This window comes from Amblyomma americanum, chromosome 5, assembly GCF_052857255.1.
Source record: "Amblyomma americanum isolate KBUSLIRL-KWMA chromosome 5, ASM5285725v1, whole genome shotgun sequence".
Taxonomy (NCBI): domain Eukaryota; kingdom Metazoa; phylum Arthropoda; class Arachnida; order Ixodida; family Ixodidae; genus Amblyomma; species Amblyomma americanum.
The window spans coordinates 15,776,541-15,796,351 of NC_135501.1; the positions used below are offsets into that span (position 1 = coordinate 15,776,541).

At 46.8% G+C, this 19,811-nt stretch overlaps 1 protein-coding gene across 2 annotated transcripts in view; it reads right to left on the bottom strand.

Annotated features, from left to right (window-relative positions):
* LOC144132305 (uncharacterized) overlaps positions 1–19,811 on the bottom strand; it is a 241,606-nt gene that overhangs the window by 61,785 nt on the left and 160,010 nt on the right. Inside the window, exon 3 of one of the 2 annotated variants that reach the window (XM_077664617.1) lies at positions 2,519–2,710. The exons of the other annotated variant lie outside the window; for it this stretch is intronic. The gene's annotated coding sequence lies outside the window, so the exon portion shown is untranslated. The remainder of the gene's footprint in view (positions 1–2,518; positions 2,711–19,811) is intronic. 2 annotated transcript variants of the gene reach the window in all.

Sequence of the window (19,811 nt, forward strand, 5' to 3'; positions counted from 1 at the left end):
TCCCTGACACATATTCAACAGCTTCACAGATTCCGCTGCTACTAGGCTGTATATAGAGACCACCATGTGGTAAAATGGTAATAGAAGGCTTTTTCCAGTGAACTGCTCGAGAGACAATTTCCATCATGGTGGATACTCACGGGGAGCGTCGAATGGCTGTTTGCATGGAAGAAAGAGTAATTTTCGCTACAATAAATCTGGAGTTTTCAGGATTTCTTCAGAAAATGCATTCATGTAGTAAGAATCGCTAGCATGTATCAGTTTCGCTGTGACCTTGTTTCTGCACTTTTTAAATTCGGGGAAAGACTCTCGTTGCCTATTTTTCGCAAATTTATCATACAGTGTGTTCTTATGTTTTAACATTTTTTGAGTATCACTCTTTATTTGTTTATATATTTCATACGTACACCATATCATGCAGAAGGAGGTCCCGAAGTCAAAGACTGTAATGGGACAAAGTAGTTGATACGTGAGCCATGGTTTTCTAGCCCTGCGTGGCGTTTGAAGAAAACTATCCTCGTACATGCGCTTAAAAAGACTAATGAAGGTATTGTAAGCTTAGTCGCTTGTGTTTCCATCATAGACTGAATTCCATGTTTCTTGATTATTTGCACATCGGAACGATTCTAGTGTCGACATATTGATCTGCTGAGCATAATTGGCTTCCGCTGTTCTAGAACAGACGCATCTCAATTTTTAACCCGCAAAAATATTTTTTGGTGGTCACATATGTCAGTGTGTATGATACCTGCTGTTAATAAATGACCACTAATATTTAATTGTGAGCACATCAGCTATGAAGTACTTCCCTGAGTGACTCGGGTCGACTATGTTATCACATTAGAAAAACCGCTTACTGCTATGATATGTTGAAGTTGCTGCTGGGGATATGTCAAATCAAGCACATTCACGTTTAAGTCACCAAAATAATATCTAACTTTTGATCCGAAACAAAGCAAAATAGGTTTCCAGAAAAGCAAGGAATATGCTGAGATCACCACAGTGTGGCCTATAAATAACACAAAATATGCATTCTCTGCTTCTTGCAGTCAGGACTTCATAATCCGAGCATACCGTGCTTAACTCATGAATAGTTTCACAAACAACAGTTTCTATTATCACCAATGAAGTACCACCTCCTCTTCTATCTTAGCGGCTTCGGACACAACATTCGTATCCAGTTGGTGTAAACACTCGTAATGTTTGCGTATGCCATGTTTCATTCAGAATTATCATAGAAAACTCTGCACCAAAAGTTTGTAGTAGTATTGTAATATCATCCTGTTTTTTTTTTGTTATCGAGCGGACGTTTAGATGTAAAAATGACAAGCAAATTTTTTATTTTTTAATAGCTGGCGAACTTGAGATGGCTGAAAGCCCATCACTTTTCAAAGATCATTGGCGCGTAGCCGGTACAGCTAGGCAATCTTTGATAACTCATCAATGTGACTGATGCACATAACTGTCGAGTTATCGGTTTGGCGCGCGAAGATTTTTCCGTGCTTCGTCCAGGCATATTTCCAAGAACACTCTTTCTTCTTGGCGTTCACTGCACCAAACAATCGCTTCATGTCTGGGGAGAGGTGCTCCTTCACGAAAACCATAGTATTATGTAGGATATCAATGTCTTCTGACGTTAGCCTGTGCTTTTTTGTCTTGCCGAGGAAAGAATCACGCTGAGACTTTCGTGCGAACTGTATTACAATGTCAGGGGCTCTGTCGCGGGCGGTGCTTGTTGTTTTCACCGGATGGCATGCTTCTATGCTATGGTGTTCGATTCGCAGACCAATAACTGTTAATAAGAACAGAAATTTGGGCTAGTTGGTGCGGATTCATACTTAGCAGCGCAAAAAAACGAGGACAAAAGCGAACGAAGAGACACAAATCAAGCGCAGTCTGTTGCCAATTGTTTGGATATGTCCATGACGTTTCAGTTGGCACTTGTGGGATGCCTTTCACTTCAACATTAGAGCACCTGGAGTTCTGCTCGTTTTGTAAGAGCCTCATTTTCTGTTCGTTAAGTTTTGTGCGTAAATTACTGCGTTCTTTGCTGAAAGCTTGCACTGTCTCCTGAAGTTCGGTATTCTCAGTTTTCACAGCGTTAACAGTTTGTTTCATTTCTTTATAGCTCTGATTGGTAAATTCCAGGATCCTTTTCACTTCCTCGATTTCTGTTCGCAGATCGCTCTCGAAGCTTTCACGCATTTCACGAACTTCTTGCTTCAGTTTGCGTTTTAAATCTTCGAACGTCTTCGCGAGTTCTTTTGTCATTTCTAAAAGCAGTGATCACTGGCTCTAACAACAACAGCTTACTAAGGAAATGCAGCAGGCCACGGTCGATAAAGAAATCAGTAAGGCAAACAATGATGCGATGACTACGTCACAGACGTGGCAACACTACACAGTAGAAGTGTAGTGTAGTTGCAGCAGCCACGGCAGAATATATATAGTTAAACCCGCAGTACCTACGTTAGAGTAAGCTGTAAAAAAGGGCAACCTTTGCTTAGATGCTGCTTACACGGCCGTGACTGCTGCTGCCAACTGAAGCAGGGCGTCTTCCGGCGGCATTTGTATCCTCCAGGCGGGATGTCCTCGAAGGCGCGTTGCTGTTTTCATCTGTGGGCAGGAGCACGGTAGATAATCCGCGATAATCCATGATCACAGAAATATCCTGGCGGGGCTTGCAGATCAATGCTTGATTTGACAGCACCTGTAAAAGTGGCAATCTTTGCTTAGATGCTGCTTGCACGGCCGTAACTGCTGCTGTCCACGAACAGAATGCCATTCTTATATACAAAAGTGATTGCCATTTGTTTCTGCACTGACCTTTGAGCACGGTAATTCTTTCCCTGGTGAAACTACAATGGCTCCATTCTAATCTTCTTTTTTGTCTCTGGATCATAACAGTAGATGCATGTCTCATCACCTGTCATTAGTTTGTCCTGGAAATCTGACTTTTTTCTTGGAAAACGCTCCAAAACGCCACTGATGTCTCCACCCGTCTCCTCTTCTGTTCGATTGTCAGAAGTTTCGGGATCAATTTGGCTGTAACCGTTCTCATTTCTAAGTCGTTGCGGATAATGGCATCGACTCTTTCACGTGACATTTCTCAGTATGCAGTAATACTTTTGGCTGATGTTCGCCGGTGCCACATGATAACTTCGTGAATGGATTTCACATTCGCAGGCAAAGGAAGACAGACCATGCACTGTGTTTTTCGATTTCTACTCCGACATGGCCAGTTTTAAAACTTACACCTGTACCTTCAACCATTGCATATATTTTTTTTATTGCGACAGTTTGCCTGCTAGCGGGAACTATTATTTGAGAGTATAAGTACACGTTGGTCCCTCGGGGAAGCCGAGTAACATCGGTGGTGCGGCCCAAAAGTCCATTCTTCTATATCCGGTGTGCGGCCTGGGGACGGTCCGCACCAGAGCAAGAGTTTCTGCCAGAAAACTCGCAAAGACAGGCAGTTACAGAGCAAGTGTTTAGTGTCCCCCTCGCAGACAGAAGCGGGACAGAAGTGGCAGGAGTCACCGAAAGGGCATGATACTGTGCCGGCCACGACCAGGTTACCGCTGGGGTGAGAGTGACACGGAGGCGTAACCTTCGAAGCAAGACATCTTCTAAGCACGCAAGGCAGCCAGGGAGGTCTGTGCTACACAGTGTGAAAAGTGCTGGCGTGGCGCGCAGGCGGTTTTCTTTTCCTTGGAGGAGTATTGTCTCAGGAGAACCGTTGCATATGAAGTGCCGCTGTCGCCAAAAGTTCATGACATTTCATCATGAATTTGCATCGCATCTTTCGCTTGCAGAAATAGGTGCTTGATTATGTTCCAATGGTTTTCTACACTTAATGTATAGGGGGATGTTGCCAAGTTAGCTGTGGAGCTTGAAAAAAAAATTAAGTTAACATAGTACGTAGTTGATGTTTGAACCAAGAATACAGACAAACAGCCAAGTATATCCTGCAATTTGCAGCTTTTTTCGGTCAATTTTTTCTTGATTACCTTACCAGCACCCCTTGTATGAGGGAACTCAACACAAGCTGAGCTGTGCAGAATTTGGCCGCTGGAAGATAAGGGCGATTATTAATTCTATGTTTTCTAAGTTACTTCCAAAGTAGAGTCTGAAGAACAGGTATAGCCACTACATTGTACATTACCTCCAGCTTCAGGTCTAAAGTTCCCTATTGGGAGCTCGGACTACACGTTTCGACTACGCTGTTTAGAGCTTCTACAACGTTAGCACGCTGTTTAAATTAGCCCTTAACTTGAATTCAGCTCGAAAGCACCACTGAGTGTTCTTCGCTTGTTCTTTTTGAACATCAATGAACAAAGTTCGTGTAAGTTTATTTGTTTATCTTTATTACTTACTTACGGATACTATCAATACCTTGCTGGATTACTGCAGAAAGGCCGCATGAAGCATCGAAAAGCATAAGTAATCGAATAAAATTAGGCAAACTTGGTAACATGATTTTGTTACTAGCAAACAGCAAATTGGGCTACTAAACAATGAAGCTGGAATAGCAATGTCGTATATTTTAAAGGATGCACAATCAGAGAGGCAATACACTCTAGAGAAGCCGGAACAAAGAAAAATTTCTGGAAATGAACGAAAAACACTAGTGGTGTATCATAACAAAGTTTCCAGTAGATGCTTACCATGGCGAACAGCTGTTCCCACATAAAGTGGGGAGCTGGAAGAGTGGGCACGTACGTATTTAAAAATATCATCTGAATTTATTTCAGAGACGATCCCACATATATACCCTTCTGCAATGAAACTAGACTTGCACGCATGCCACAAAAGTATATGAAAAAATAAATAAACTTAACACAGCAAAAGATGCCCGTCACGCCACTGTTCTTGTAGTTGTCTTTGGTTGCCCTGAAAAGCTTAACAGACGAATTTTCTTTTGGAACAAGCTCACGGACGAATCTCTGACACATACGTCTTCTTTTATGATGATGATAATGCATTTTTATGGCGCAGGGGCATCTGCAGTCGAAGAGCGCCATGGCACGAGGTGTTTTCGTTCGCTCAAGCCTTCCACCGTGAATAAGCCGGGCGCCTGGCAAGGGGAAGCCTTTACCCATGGTATAACAAGTTGGTACGGGCAGCGCTGGGGATCGAACCCCGCGCCTCGCGCACATGAGACGGATGCTAAACCACTAGGTCACCGCTGCGGGATGTCTTCTTTTTTGAGGATGTGATATGGCTCCAAAATATCACTTTGGCTCCTTTATTCCCTGCCTTAAATGGTGGTGTTCCTAAGTAAAGAGGTGCAGTTATGCTTCCTATAGCGCTTTGTCCCGTCATCAGAACGAAAAGACTATTTCATGTTCTCCAAGTTAGGCGTTTAAGCAGCGGCCCATCTGCCTAACGTAAATTTTCTCATACAGTAAAATAAACGATAGACCGGTATACAATATGCAACTTTCTTTGCATAGCTGACATATTTTCATTGTCCCTTTACAGTGCACTGCGATCTTTTCTTCTTTTTCTGAACGATGCTCCCGCACAAACTAGGCAGTTTTCTTGGGGCCGAGAAGACAACTTAAGACACCGTGCCTATTCGCTACCTTCTTAATTTTGTGAAAAAGTGTGTGGACATAAGGCGCAGCCTTACTATTTACCAGAATGGAAGTTTGGGCGAGTTAGTAACGATTGACTTGCCACATAACGCCCGTCCTGTTTGTCTCCTAGCGTCCGTGTCTGTTTAGTGCTATGTGGCAAGTGAACTCACAATTTATTTTGTCCTTTTAAGAGCGTTAGCTCTTACTCATCACGTTTCGAGATTTCGTAGTGTCTGCTACGATGAATGGATGGATGCACACGGCTGAACCCTTTAAATCGGGCGGTGGCTCACGCCACCTAGCAATGACTTATGAAATTTTACTCTTATCTTGGTTTTAGCCACTAATCGTATAACCTTCGCTTGGTTACTTCTACCCTCTTAAAATATAATTTCCCTTAACTATCCCTAAACCCCAATGCCTGGGATAAATCAGCCCCGCTGCTTTCCACTGTTGTGTGAAGCCCTTTACAGAGAAGTATCAAGTGCTCAGCCGTTTCCTCCTCTTCTCCGCATGCAACGCACAACGTATCTATCTCGTGGTGCCTGATTCTATACGTCTTAGTCCGCAAAACTCCCGTCCTGCCCTCAAACAACAAAGAGCTTCACCTACAGTTATCATAGGTATTTTCTTTGGCAATTTCCTGCTTAAAAATCCTGTATGTTCCCAGTACTGATTTCGTCAGCATCCCTGTTTTTCACAGAGCTCTCTCTGTTGCTTTAAACTTTTTCTTAATCGATAATTGCTGATTTCCCCCCCTACTGCTGTCCATATATTTGCTTTCAAGTTTCTAGTTCGCTTTCTCTATTTCGTATCTACATTCGTTATATACAGGTATCAAAACTTTCCTAGCCCACTGCTTTTCGCCCATTTTTCTCAATCGCTCCTCAAATGCTATCTTACTGCTAGCTTCTCTGCTCTCGAACGGCGCCCATCGCATATCACCCTGTACCCCCTGATTTGGTGTATTGCCATGTGCTCCCAAAGCCAGCCTCCCTACGCCGTGTTGTTTAATTTCTAACCTTGCATGAACATCTAGCTACCACCCTTGATCACAGCGCCATCTGTGGCAGCAACTAGAAAACAGCGCATCTCGCATTGAAACTTGTAGCGCCATCTGCAAAAGCATTGCATCCATTGCAGATGGCGCAATATCGTAGATAGATTAAAAACTAAACATTTTGACAGATTTACCTGTCTGGCTGGGTTTGAAGACTTATAATAAACTGCACATTCCAACCAAAAATGTTAACTTTAACCCAACGTTTCGAAGCCGACTCGGCTCCTTTATCAGGGGTGACTGAGGGCAGTAGCAAGCGTCTTTTAAGTATGGAGGGGAGGGGGGGGGGGTTGAAAAGAACGACAGCTGTGTCGCGAATAGCGCGGGGGAGGGGAAGGGGGTATAGGCTGTTAGTCACGCTGGCGCACTGCAGGGAGGTGCTTGGCGACTTTTTTTCGTTGCGTTGAAGAGCGCAGTCCCTGGGCATATACTAGGGCAGGTTTCCTTTTGTGCGGTTGATATTGTTCGGGGTGGTTAGGATATGCCAGGATTCCAGAAGGAGCCTCTTGTGGTAATTTGTTTCGGTTCCGAGGATGCGGGTTTCTTCAAAGTTGATTCTATGGTCGGAGTCCTCGGAATGTTCGGCTACTGGATTGCGCTCTCTTGCGAATTTGCGGACGCCGTTTCTATGTTGCCTAATTCTTTCTTTGAAAGTTTTGGTTTCGCAGATGTAGCTTGCGTGGCAGTCGGCGCATGGAATTTGGTAGACAATGACTTGGGCTCTTTCTCTCGGCGGCCGGTCTTTGGGACCAGGTAGGCAAAGCGCAACCGTGTTTGTGGGCTTGTGCGCAACCTGGAGACCCGATTTTTTTCAGGATTGGGGCGATGGTTTCGCCGACACCTCCGACATAAGGTAAAGTGATGTATTTTGGGAGTGGCCTTTTCCCTGCAATGGGTGTAGTCAGGCTGATGATGATGAAATATTATGTGGTCTATGACACTCCAGTCCCTTATGGTTCGCGCTAAGAAGCTTTTACGTAAGAATCTTCTCGAGCTCTCAGTGCACCATTGGCAATGTCGGAAAGGCGGCCTTTTGCGCGACAACATAACTCCGAGGCTGCCTGCAGCTGGGCTGGTGCAGCAGGGAGTAGATTCTCCCAAAAAAGGCTTACTCCGGAGTCGGGCAGACGAGGAGCGCGAATTGTTCGCGTTGGCTGAGCGTGGTGTACGGGGCGGCAAGCTGGCGCGTTGTCCACCGCGCGGTCACCTCCTAGCGCCGCAGTTTGGGAATGCGGCCGGGAGTTGTTAGTGCCGCTCGGAAAGGGTAGAGAGACTTCGTTGTTTTCCACACAGACCACATGCGCTGCGAAATGAACGGGCGCTGTTGCGGACCAGCCTCCGCGTTCCGCGAAAAGTTCTTTTTACCCAACACAGTTGCAGGCTCCGCATTTCCGGTCCGAGACTCACCAGCTCATTTTAATCGACAAAGGCGAGGATATGTGCTAGCTGAGCCTCTATTCTTTCAGACTGTGTGTTTGCAGCACCAGAATTTCAAAAATTACGCAAGGCACTTAAGGAAGCTTGTGTGAGTGTTGCCAGAGTTTTGCAATTTTTTCAGAATTTGTTCCAATTCCATCCTAATTATATAGCAATTATAATCTGTTCATTTGTGGTTGGTGCAGTGGCAAATTCTAGTTTGTGGCTATTACAGGGTACCATTCCATATTTTCAGGGCTTTGATGACATGACACCGCTTCGTCTAATCGCGAGTTTTATAAAGTAGCCACTTTTTGAGTGACATCGAATTTTCGAGTTGATGAGCCATCTAATGCTTGAAGATAACAAAATACAAAGGCGCATGCTTAGTGATCGACCATATCTTAAAGAGAATCATGCATGACTCCTCCCACAAAAACGCAAGATACCTTGACTGCGTGGGAAATCTCGCATGTGCCGCTGCGGACCTCATGTTCTTGTTGCGCCGACTTTCGAGCAGCAAATAACGCTCTTGTATTTATATAACACGGAAAGTGCGATAAAAGATGTCATATTGCCCACAGAGACATAAAAAGATCTAAGGTTTCCTAAATATCATTGTATTGAATCATTTAGATGGCTATTCGCAATTTTTCTCTCGTGAGGCGGGAAGGCGAGAAACGTAACCTATTTTTTTGCGGATGTCTTAAGGAACACTGAAATAAAATTGATCTGTGCCTGTGTCTACGAACTACAGTGTTGTAATAAAAACTGGCTATTTTCAATGAAGACGAGAATTTGGAAGTAAAAAAAAAATTGGTTGTTGGGGAAAAGAAATGATGCAGTAACTGTCTTAATTGTCTCGCTGGGCACCCGAACCGCGACGTAACGGCAGGAATAAAGTAGTGAGTGAAAGAAAAAAGGAAGGAAGGGGTGCCGTATTAGAGGGCTCCAGAATAATTTCGGCCGCCTGGGGATCATTAACGTGCACTGACATCGCACAGCACACGGGCGCCTTTTGTGTTCCGCCTCCATCGAAACGCGGCCGCCGCGGCCGGGTCCAGACCGGCTGTGTTTAGATGGACGGGAAAAACTAAGGCGCGCGTGTACTGTGCGATGTCGGGGCACGTTAAAGATCCCCAGGTGGTCGAAATTGTTCCGGAGCCCTCGTGAACGCGAAAGAGATCAAAAAGCAGGTGTCGCTGGCAACGAAACAGCGGTAATGGCAAGACAGCCTTCTTTTACGCGGGTGCGTGACGCTAGGCTGCACCAACATATTTTGCAAACATTAATCCAGAAGGCTCTTGTCTCGACGGCACAAATTTGAACAGAGGGGTTATCACGCCACTTCCAGTCGACCGGCTGCCGAGCAAAAGCCGTCAAAGTGCAGGTGCCGCTTTACACCTCCCTGTGGCCTGGAAGCCTGCATTGGGCAAACATTTAGTTATTATGGTCTGTCATCCGATGCGTGGTGCACGTGTGTCGGTGCGTCGCTCATCGAGGAGGAACTCAGGGGGTTTAGTGCAAAGTGGTTACTTATCGCAAAGTGGTTACTTAACGAACAGGGAGAGCAGCAGAATCACTGCTATACAAAGCATGGAACGCGACAAGCCGGAGAGGGAGTATACAAGTGTAGAATAATCCAGCTATGGGAAGAACAATAGAGGCGTATAATACATTATAGGCATGAATGGACATCGTTACACAAGACAGCAAAATATCCGGAGGGCAGTCCTCAATCGCAGCGGGGGTGGGGGTGAAAAACTTTTATTGCTCTCCAAAGAAACGTTTATGGAGGTGTGCATGAGAGTCCTTGAGATTCCGGCCCTTACAAATACTAGGTGGGGTCTCCAGTACGGGACCCCAGTGTCGTCGCCCTCTGCCCGGGCGCGCTCGACCAAGGCCCTTTGGGCTTGGAGGTCACAGCGGCCGAGCAGGATCGCAATTGCCAGCCCTCCCGAGTGGGATTGGGGTGAGGGAGAATAGCTGGATTGGATCGGCAGGCCCTCACCATGTGGTAGATTGTTGAAGACTTCTCCACATAAGGGGGCCGAGGTTACGACATCGATCGGCTGGCTGTCGATGCGGCGATGGCTCGAAAGCGACGGGCCTTGCGCGATGGAACGCTTGCCTCAGCGCCGGTAGTTCACCTTGAACGCCCGCATACACACCACCCAACCTCTTTCGCTGCCTGTTTCGTCTTGACTGTGCAGGACACCTCACCGCATGCCTGACGGGCCGGCAACTCACTCTTACACTGCTATGATCGGTACGCTCTTCCCTAGTTTTCAACACGGCGACGAAGGGGACGCAGTACCGGTGGATCCCCGGCCGCCGCTGGTGATCGAACCACCCGGCCCCCCCTCCTCCCATATGCGGCGCGGACGCGCCGCATATTGGAGGAACCTGTGTCACTACCCCGTGTTTTCCGGAACCCGTGTCACCTAGATGACCATTTAGTCGGGCCCTCATTGATTGCCCGGCTTTTCCGATATATTGTTCCTAACAAACAAGAGGAGCATTGAAGCGAACTAATGAAGGGTTGTGATTTGGGCCTGTTGGTTCATCACACAATAGGAAATTGCCGCGCAAAAGAAAAAAAAAACACGGACGACAGAATGAAGCCAGCGCTTCTTTCTGCGGTCGGCCGTGTTTTTTTTTTACGCTGCATATTTCCTCTTCTGTGAGCATTGATGGATGTAGATTCAATTCATTTTATTTTACCAGAAGTTTGGAAGGATATCTGGGCTAAAAGCTGTGAAATCACAGCTTTACATGGCCCAGACAACCTCTACAAGACAGTGCCGACATAGTTATTAACAATAGTTAAGAGAAACAATGGAAAGATCTAGAATAGCAGATACTGTACAATATTAACTTTGAATAGTATTCAAAACACAAACAAGCTTAGTTTCTAAATATTATCAGGAATAACCCAAGAATACATCATATATACACATTTGAATAAAACTGTAGATTTGTACAATCATAACTGAAATCAAGATAGCATACAGGTACGAGAAATAATAGGTCAGTGAAGCAAACATATATCAGAAACGCGACTACTTATAGTTTGGAAAAGCATTCTTGAAGCTGTTTAAATGAAATTATCTTGGCATATTGAGGCTGATTTAGTATTTGTGGGAGGTTGTGCTGCAATGACTGAGATTTGTAGATTGTGCGGAAATGCGGAATATGCCATAATTGAGTACTACGAGCAGGTATAACTGTTTTTTTGGGTGTGAGGCTTGCAGTTTGTACCAAAAGTTCTGCTCAGCATTTGGGTCGAGTGTAGGAACGAAACATTGGCATTATAGCGAATGGCCTTTTTTTGTAGTGCAAGTATTTTAATAATAATAATAATAATTGGTTTTTGGTGGAAAGGAAATGGCGCAGTATCTGTCTCATATATCGTTGGACACCTGAACCGCGCCGTAAGGGAACGGATAAAGGAGGGAGTGAAGAAGAAAGAGAGAAATAGGTGCCGTAGTGGAGGGCTCCGGAATAATTTCGACCACCTGGGGATCTTTAACGTGCACTGACATCGCACAGCACACGGGCGCCTTAGCGTTTTTCCAAGTATTTTTTGAATGTTTGTTTTTGTTGTGGTAAGCCAAATAAGGCTACAGTAATTTAAATGAGATGAAAATAGAGCGTAATATATTTGCAGCTTTATTTTCGTAGGGAGAAGTGTTCGGCAACTAGAGAGTGCTCCAGTTGTTGCCGAGAGTTTTCTACAGAGGCTATGGACTTGCGAATCCCAGTTAAGATGAGAAGAAAAAAGAACTCCTAGGATCTTATGTTCGTGTAAAATATCAATTTGTTGTCCAGCATATTTAACAATATGATTAAATTTATGTGGCTTGTTTCTTGCCCTGAAAATAACTGCTTTAGTTTTTTTTTTGCGTTAACTTTTAGTTTATTCCACTGTGACCAAATATGGAGTTGTTCAAGTATTTCATTGGTATTGTTAATCAATTCATCTTCATTGTGACTAGAGATTAGAATGCTGATGCCCCTCCGCGGTGGCTCAGTAGTTAGAGCGCTCGACTACTGATCCGGAGTTCCCGGGTTCGAACCCGACCGCGGCGGCTGCGTTTTTATGGAGGAAAAACGCTAAGGCGCCCGTGTGCTGTGCGATGTCAGTGCACGTTAAAGATCCCCAGGTGGTCGAAATTATTCCGGAGCCCTCCACTACGGCACCTCTTCTTCCTTTCTTCTTTCACTCCCTCCTTTATCCCTTCCCTTACGGCGCGGTTCAGGTGTCCAACGATATATGAGACAGATACTGCGCCATTTCCTTTCCCCCAAAACCAATTATTATTATTATTATTATTATTATTATTAGAATGCTGCAGTCATCCGCATAAAGGACAAATTTCGCTGTTTGATGAATTGTAACAATATTAGTTATGTAAGCATTAAAAAGAAGAGGTCTCAAAACACTGCCTTGTGGGACACCGCATGTAATAGGCAGAAAGGATAACTGTGTAGCGCCTATGCATATACATTGGCTTCTTCCAATTAAATATGATGTTATCAGTTCTAAAGGCTTCTCGCGTAATATATATTAATGATCTTCCACTTAGTCTTTCTTCAAACGTCCGACTGTTTGCTGATGATTGTGTCGTATATCGCCCCATAACAAATTCTTCAGATATCGTCGCTCTTCAAGAAGACCTTTCACAAGTGCAACATTGGTGTGACACGTGGCTCATGTCTATTAATGCTTCAGACCTCACTGATTTCTTTTCACCGTCGCCCCAACTTCATCGCGCCAGTGTACACTATTAATAACTGCCCAATTTCTTCGGTCAATCATTACTAATACTTAGGCGTCCATATCTCTCATGATCTAACTTGGACTCTCCATGTCACCAACATAACTAACTGTGCAAACAGTGTCCCTGGATATCTTCGGCGCAACCTTGCTCTAGCACCAAGTTCTCTCAAATCGCTCGCTTACAAGACTTTCGTCAGACCTAAACTTGAATATACTCATTCTATCTGGGATCCCCATCAGATTAACCTAATTAATACCATTGAGTCAGTTCAGAATCGTGCCGCCAGGTTCATCTCATCTGTCTACTCCTATCATACCAGCATCTCAGGTCTGAAATCACGATTGCAGTTGCCTACGCTAGTCACCCGTCGGAACGCAGCACGTCTCTGCTTATTTCATAAGTTCTTTCACAACTTTCCAGAAGCCAATCGATTATATTCCACGTGTGCATCGCATTTCCCGCCATAACCACCCGAACGCTGTTTACCCTGAACGTGCACATACCACCACATTCCAGCAATCATTTTTCTTAAAACCTGCCCGTGACTTGAATAACCTCTCCGCCGAAGTGGCCACCATCATGAATCATCGACTGTTCAAGACCACTATCGAGGAAGCCTATTCATCAACATTATTTTTGTCCATTTTTCATTAATGTATAATATTTTTTGCCGTGTTATCCCCACCCCTCATGTAATGTTCCGAAAGGGACCTTTGAGGAAAAAATAAATAAATACGACAATAGTTTGGATAATAATATCTTGTAATCTAAGGAATCAAAAGCCTTCGTGAAATCAATAAAGAGTGGTAACGTGTAAATAATATTTTCAATGTTTTCCACAGTTGCCTCTGTTATTGTAAATAATGCTGTTTCGGATGATTTGTTTTTCCTGAATCCAAACTGGGCTTCAGCCAAAATGTGGTGTTTGTCTAAAAACCGCGTTTTGCGACAGCAGATGAGCTTTTCTAGTCCCTTGGAGAATATGGGTATAATCGATATCGGTCTATTGTTTGTTGTTAAGTTCCTGTCACCACTTTTATATATTACTGTCACTCTAGACTGCTTCATGCCTTCTGGATACACACCGGTTTCGAGCACAAGATTATAGATGTGGACAAGTACCGAGACAATAAATTCTAAAACATACTCTACTGGCCCCACTTGCATATTGTTAACGTCTAATGCAGTGCTATTACTTAAGTTCATAATGGCCGTATAAGTTTCTGTTTCGCTTGTTGGCTCCAAAAATAGGCTTTCCCGAGTGCTATTTATTTGTGAGCGCAGAATCGGACCGGTGCTGTCCTTTGATACTATGTTAACAAAGTATTCGTTAAAGTGCTCTGCTAAGGCTTTGCCGGTTATTTCCTTATTTTGGTGGCTTATTTTTTCGGGCGAACGGCAGGTGTTTCCGCGGCTGAGGACGGTATTGATAACTTTCCAAGTGGTATCTGGGTTTCGGCGAGCAATATCAGAGAACACATCTTGATAGTAAGTTTTCTTTGCTCGCCTTAGTTCGGCGTTTAACCTGTTTCTTTTCATCTTAAATTTTTATAGTGCAGTAGACAGGCGTGTGCGAAGAAACACATGGTAAAGATAGTTTTTCTTTTTTATCATAGCCAGATGGCCACGTGTTATCCATGGTTTCTTGGCTTTTCTCGAAGGTTTAATAGTTTTAAGAGGAAAGTGCTCCTCATATAGTTGTACAAATGTTGCCATGAACTGTGAATATGCATTGTGTGCATTTGTTATTCTGAATATTGGTGACCAATCATATAAACTAATAGCATGTCTAAATGATTCCAAGGCTTGAGTTGTTACGCTCTGCAAAGTGATCAACTTTGGAGGAACAGATTTGCGTTGCGTGTCTAATTGGTAAAGCATAAAGACCGGACAATGATCGCTTATATCAGAAGTAATTGTTCCGGTATTAATAATTACTGAATCCATATTTGTAATAAGTAAGTCAATAATCGACGAGGTAGAAGGCGTAACGCGAGTAGGTGTTTTAATTAAATTTATAAAACCAGATGAGTTAATCATAGTGACAAAATTATTTGTAGTAGCATTATTCTCACTGTAAAGAAGACGACGAGCATATGCGCAAGCCGCATGGTCATCGCCTGGTGCATGCTCCTGGCTCCATTGTAAAGAAGACGACGAGCATATGCGTGAGCTGCGTGGTCATCGCCTGGCACACGCTCTCGGCTGGACTAGTTGACCCGCTGTTGGCCCTGCTCCCGTTAGGAAGCTTCTCAGAATAAACCCCACCTTACATTTGGTGGAGGTGCCGGGTAACGTCCTCTCGCCCTGGAACTCCGTAACCGAACACTACCCCCTACCGCGATGCCTAACCACCAAGCCGTCCAAGTCAGCCCGGCCGCCGTCATCTGTGCTGGTTCTCTCCGCCAGCGAGACCCCGCTATCTTCAGTGGCACGGACGACCATGATGTTGAGGATTGGCTCGCATCGTATGAGCGGGAGAGCGCATACAACAAGTGGGACGCGGAAACCAAACTGAACAATGTGACTTTCTATCTTAGGGGCGTTGCGAATCTGTGGTATCGGAACCACGAGGCGGACATTACATCATGGTTTGTTTTCAAATCTAACTTCTCAGAGGTATTCGGCCGCCGGTAGTCAGAAAACTTTGTTCCGAACAGCGCTTGCGTGCGCGGTCACAGCAGGTTGGCGAGAACTTCACGAGTTACATCGAGGATGTCGTCTATCTGTGCAAGAGGGTGAACGCTCAGATGCCCGAAGCCGACAAGATCAGGCATATGCTCAAGGGCATTGATGACGACGCCTTTCAGATGTCGTTGTCGCGAGACCTACGCACCGTCGCGGAAGTCGTCACCCTGTGTCAGAGCTTCGACGAACTACGCAAGCAGAGGGCTCTGACACGCGACCACACCACGAACGTCGACTCGCTTGCTGGCCTGAACGATGCAAGAGACCAGTCATCGCTCCTACCGCACATCAAGAGCTTCATCCGAGAAGTTGCTCGCCAGCTCTCGCTTATTTCCCGCCATCAAGAGCCATCACCACACATAACTCCGAATTTGCGGCACATCATTCAAGAACAGGTCGCTGAAGCTCTCCCGCAGGCCCCTCAGCCCACACCTCTTGCGGCCCCGCTGACATATGCGGACGTTGTTGCGCGACCTCGACCACCTACCTATGCTCCGCCTCCTGGTGCCGTTCGAGAGCCCGCTGCTTTTATTTCGCCGCCTGCTCATCTGCGAACCCCCTGGAGCACGCCTGATAATATTCGACCGCCTGCTCAACTGGGAAACTCCTGGCACACGCCTGACAACCGCCCGATCTGCTACTTCTGCGGCTTGCCAGGTCATGTGGCATGGCTTTGCCGTCGACGCATGAACATCTCACGAACACCTCCTGAAGTTTCCGGTTACTGGTCTCAGCGTCAGTACTCACCTCCTGCTGAGCCGCCCCTAAGCCGTTCTCTGTCTCCTGAGCACACCGCCTTCTCTGGACACCGTTCGCCTTCTCCACGTCGACGCGCCATCTCTCCAATGAGACGGCGTCCCTCGACCACTCAAGAGGAAAACTAGGTGCCGCAGTTCCTGAGGCGAAAACTGCGCAGTCGTCAAAATTTGAAAGGCCTCGTCTGTCTACCGCCAATTTAATTGAAGTTTTTGTAGAGGGCGTATCTGTGACGGCGCTTGTGGACACCGGCGCCGCGGTTTCTGTCATGGATGCAGCGCTTTGCCGATCTTTGAAGAAAGTGAAGACGCCCCTTTCTTGCCTGTCGTTACGGACTGCAAGTGCGCACCTCATCCAGCCGTTAGCAGCGTGCACTGCTCGAGTAGTCATAGCAGACATTGTATATTTGGTTGAGTTCATCGTTCTGCCGTAATGTACGCATTCGATCATCTTGGGCTGGGACTTCTTATCGCTTCATGACGCGGTCGTCGACTGTGCTCGGGCTCAAGTAGCGTTCTCCACGTTGCCGAATCCCTTGCGGTGCCCCTGTTCCTGCTAAAGCTTTTGTCGCCGACAGTACCGATATTCCTGCGTGCTCTTCCGTGATTGTGCCTCTCTCCTGTGCTTGTGTTCGCGATGCCAGTGTCCTCTTCACGCCGTCTCCTACTTTTCTGCGTCGCCATTGCCTGCCGCTGCCTTATGCCCTGCTCACTTTCTCCGCCGGACTCACCGCACTGTGGGTCTTCAACCCATTTTCAAGCCCCTTCATTTTGCGCCGTGGAGATATCGTCGGCACCGTGCAGCTCTTTGATTCTGTTTTCAACCATCCCGACGCTGCCGCAGAATAACCCCCGGTCGCCATGGACGCCCTCAGCTCACAACTCATGCGCCCGCCCCATTGTTGACCGACCTATTCCTTCGCTCTATCGATGCCACTCTACCTCCAACTCAGCGAACCCAGCTTCTTGCACTACTTGAGGAGTTTCGCTCGTCCTTCGATTGCCACCAAAGCGGTTTGGGGCGCACGTCGACTATCGAGCATCACATGGAAACCGGCGCCCATTCCCCTCTGCGACAGCGCCCATATCGTGTTTCCGCCGCTGAACGAAGAGTTATTGAAGAATAGGTAGACAGCATGCTTCAGAGCTGCATTATTCAGCCTTCCACCAGCCCCTGGGCCTCCCCGGTTGTCCTCGTCAAAAAGAAGGATGGCTCCGTTCGGTTTTGCGTCGATTACAGCCGAATTAATAAGATCACACGCAAAGACGTCTACCTTCTGCCCCGTATTGATGACGCCCTGGACTGTCTACAAGGCGCGGAGCTCTTTTCTTCCCTTGATTTGCGCTCTGGTTATTGGCAGGTTCCAATGTCAGCTGCAGATCGTGCCAAAACCGCGTTCGTGACCCTTGACGGCCTCTACGAGTTTACCGTCATGCTTTTCGGCCTGTTTAACGCTCCTGCTACTTTCGAGCGAATGATGGATACCGTTTTGCGTGGCCTCAAGTGGAAGACGTGCATGTGCTACCTGGACGATATCGTTATCTTTTCACCTAACTTCCAAACGCATCTATCTCGCCTGCGGGACGTGTTGACATCCTTCAAAAACGCAGGCCTGCAGCTGGAACTTAAAAAAATGCACCTTTGCAGCCCGTAAACTGACAATTTTAGGTCACGTTGTGTCGAAAGACGGTGTACGCCCTGACGCAGAGAAACTTCGTGCCGTGACTGACTTTCCTAAACCTTCCACCACTAAAGAACTTCGCAGCTTCCTAGGGCTCTGCTCTTATTTTAGGCGTTTCATTCGCAGCTTTGCCTCAATTGCTGCCCCTTTGACTCAGCTCCTCGGCGCCAATGTCGATTTTTCGGCTTGGTCACCCGCCTGCGACGACGCCTACAACACCTTACGTCGTCTCCTCACGGCACCTCCCATCTTGCGTCATTTCGTCCTGGTGGCCCCGACTGAAGTTCACACGGATGCCAGTGGTATTGGTCTCGGTGCAGTGCTCGCTCAGCGCAAATATGGATACGAAGAATATGTCGTTGCCTATGCCAGCCGCACACTTACAAAGGCTGAGTCTCACTACTCCGTGACTGAAAAAGAGTGCCTCGCCATTGTGTGGGCCTTAGGCAAGTTTCGCCCTTACGTGTACGGCCGTCCTTTTGACTTCGTTACGGATCATCACGCCCTTTGTTGGCACTCCTCTCTGAAAGATCCTTCCGGCCACCTGGCGCGCTGGGCGTTGCGTCTTCAAGAATACAACATCCGAGTCGTGTACTGGTCGGGCCGCAAACATCAGGACGTCGACGCCTTGTCTCGCTCCCCGCTCCCCGCTGAACTTGCCAGCCTCTGCGAAATCGGAACCCCTGAGCAATCTCCCACCGTCAGTGACATGCCTTCTGAACAGCGCAAGAATCTGTGGATTCGTGCTCTTCTGGACTTTCTCTCCGACCCATCGGCGGTTAATCCCCGCGCGCTGCGCCGTCAAGCTTCCCATTTTGAGACCCGAGATAACCTGCTTTATCGCCGTAAATATCATTCTGATGGACGAAAATGGCTCCTCGTCATTCTTCGCCACCTAAGGTCCTATATCTGCTCATGTTTTCACACTGACTTGCAATGCGGTCACGCAGGCCTTTTCAAGACTTACACGCGCCTCCGCCTCCGCTACTACTGGCGTGGCATGTACTATTTCGTTTTGAAATACGTACGCTCGTGCCTCGACTGCCAACGCCGGAAGACTCCCACTGCCCGTACTGCTGGTGAGTTGCAGCCGCTATCTTGTCCGCCTCGCCCTTTCGACCGCGTTGGCATTGATTTATATGGGCCCCTCCCCTATACTGCTTCTGGCAAACGATGGATGATTGTTGCCGTCGATCACTTCACGCGGTATGCTGAAACCACCGCGCTCTCTGCTGCTACGGCACAGGATGTGGCATCCTTTCTTCTGCGTCGGTTCATCCTTCGACACGGTGCCCCTCGAGAACTCCCCAGCGACAGAGGCCGTGTCTTCCTATCTGATGTCATCAAATCTCTGCTCCGTGAGTGCAACGTCATCCATCGGACTTCCAGCGCTTACCACCCTCAGACCAACGGCCTCACTGAACGCTTTAACCGCACTCTGGGGGACATGCTGGCTATGTACGTCGGTTCTAACCACACTACCTGGGACCTTATTCTCCCGTATATTACGTTCGCGTACAATACTGCTACGCAATCTACGACAGGATTTTCTCCTTTCTTCCTCCTTTATGGCCGCCATCCCTCCGTTCCCATTGATACTGTTCTCCCCTACCACCCCGACGCATCTGAGTGCACCACCGTCTCCGAAGCCGCCAGGCATGCCGAAGACTGCCGCCAGATCGCCCGGTCGCTCACGACAGCTACCCAGTCCCTTCAAAAAAACCGACACGATGAAGATCAACGTCCCCAACATTTCTCTCCCGGCTCTCTTGTCTGGCTATGGATACCTTCCAGTACTCCGGGCCTCTCCCGGAAATTGCTGGCTAAATATCAAGGGCCATATC